Source organism: Penaeus vannamei, chromosome 6, assembly GCF_042767895.1.
Source record: "Penaeus vannamei isolate JL-2024 chromosome 6, ASM4276789v1, whole genome shotgun sequence".
Lineage (NCBI taxonomy): Eukaryota > Metazoa > Arthropoda > Malacostraca > Decapoda > Penaeidae > Penaeus > Penaeus vannamei.
Window position 1 is genome coordinate 2,687,672 of NC_091554.1, and position 2,343 is coordinate 2,690,014.

A 2,343-nucleotide genomic window follows, 5' to 3' on the forward strand; every position below is an offset into this window, starting at 1 on the left:
TGGTGGTTGCCCCTCTGGCATTTAATTGCAATATGCGATTAGGTTTCATGAGCGACCTGGCATTCCAGGTTAGCTAGACGGTCACTTAGAACTTCGAACTGCTAACCGTCTCAAAATGAATTCGAAATATTATATTAATTAGATGCAACAAACAAACAAGCCATGGCTGCCGACCAGTGTTTCGAGCGCACACACCACCCCATTTTCTTCCATCCATCCATTGTTCCATCACAAAAGATGGCATGCACTGAATCTGTTGGCTATATAAGTCGCCATTCCACTCTCGAGATTTACGCTGTCACTGGCCGACATGAGAAGTAGCGAAACCACCTGACGGGTTTTTCCACCACGATCCTCTGACGGTTCGGAGTTTTCCTTCGAAAACATAGCCGACTCACGACGCTATTGCTGAAGACGGCACTGTCGCCAGTTTGTAAAAACAAAAGTTGCTGGAGTACTTTTGCCTCATCTTGTGAAATAGTCATTCCGTTTCAAAACATACCTTGAGGTATCAAAATAACCATGTTAATTAAAATGTTATTTTGAACAAAACCAGTTATCACACCTGACGCCACATTATATGTTAGAATCGTGAGTTATAGCTTATTGTCTTAAACCAACTATTTTATTGCATTTGCATGTTATATGATTGACTTCCACATTTCTACCATGCTATATTATTGTTAAGGCTATTATGCATATGGTGGTGATGTTGACCATCATAACGGTAAATGATAATGTGCAATAATGGTGATGTTAACAATAAAGGATGATAACAATGACAGTGACGATCATAGTGATGATCATAATAAAAATAGTACATTCATGCTGTAATTATTCATTAATTACGCCGACTTTTTGCTTTATTTGGTCAGTAGATATCGATAAGAATCATTTGATACCTGAAGGATATGAAGATGCAAGCTGGTTCTAGAAAATAAAATCAAACATACACATTATATCTATTACTATAGTTATAATGACAAACAATAATATATTAGTAATAGGAGTATTGCCACTATTGTTTTATTTTTTAATTGGTATCCTTATTATTATCATTGCTGTTATAATTGCCATTATCACTATTAGCATAAATCATTAATATCTATATAGAAGGAAAACAAAAAGAAACGGTAATATTTTAGTATTTGTGGAGCTTCATTCGAAGATCACTTGTGGAATGCGGATTGTGCAGGTGTAGGCCTAGCAGATTGGAGCAAAATTTAGACGGAAATTAAAATCGAAATTCTTGCTAAATTGTACAGTAAATTATATACTGAAATCCATTCCATGGACAATTGGGCATGCAATATAAAGATTAACCGATGATCGGCGCGGTAGAACTACGTATATAATGGTTAATGTTTAATGTTCTAAACAAATGAATATGCTAGACATCAAAGGTCATACATCACTAACTACGTATAAATAAACTTTATAGAATGTGCGCGTACGTGGTCATTCACTTGGCACAGCCCCAAGACAGGGAGGTCAACCTTGCTTATAAAGGAGAGCCGACGGAAACATGAGTACATTCGTTCGTTCTTTAAAACGAAATAAATGAGGAGAAGGACTCCCAAGTGTAAGGAGAGGAGGAAAGCCAAGTGTAGGTATCTGCCCTGAAAAGAGTAATAAAGAAGGGAGTGACAACCCTTGAAGTACATTGCATGCAGACCACATGGAATAACCCGTGTAAGACATAACAAGATCCAGTTTTAATTGTTTTAACATATCAGTTGTATACATAATAGACAAAAGGGTAATGTCATTCCAAAACTAAAAGCGAAACTTTACTGATTTTCTTAACAGCGAAATTAAGAAAAATAGTATGGCTAGAGCAGCAAATGAGCCGCATGGCATGGGAATACTACAAAATCACATTTTAATACACACGTGCATACTCGCGTTTATTTTTCAATTGTAAGTTAATGATAATTTGCACGATTTCTGATGAAATTTATAAGCGCAACTGATATTAATAATGCAAATATATACTTATTTTATATCAGCTCATTATGCCATATTCTTCCTTTGTTAAATTATATAATTATATTACTCTATCTATTCCTTTAACGTATCATGCTCAGTTCCCTATACATTTTTTTATTATTATTTCGGAAAATGTAGGCACTTCTAGCTGTGTCCAAACCCCAAACAAGAACTTTCATCTTTTAAAAGTTAGACAAATGATTTTAGATATATTTATGCCATTTGAGAAATACCAAGTTACTGAAAATATTAAAAAATATATGATTTTATATTTCTCTAAAACAAAATAGATCCATGGTATTGATATTGCCATAAATATCACGTACATAGCCCTTATCAACTTGAGGAAGGAGC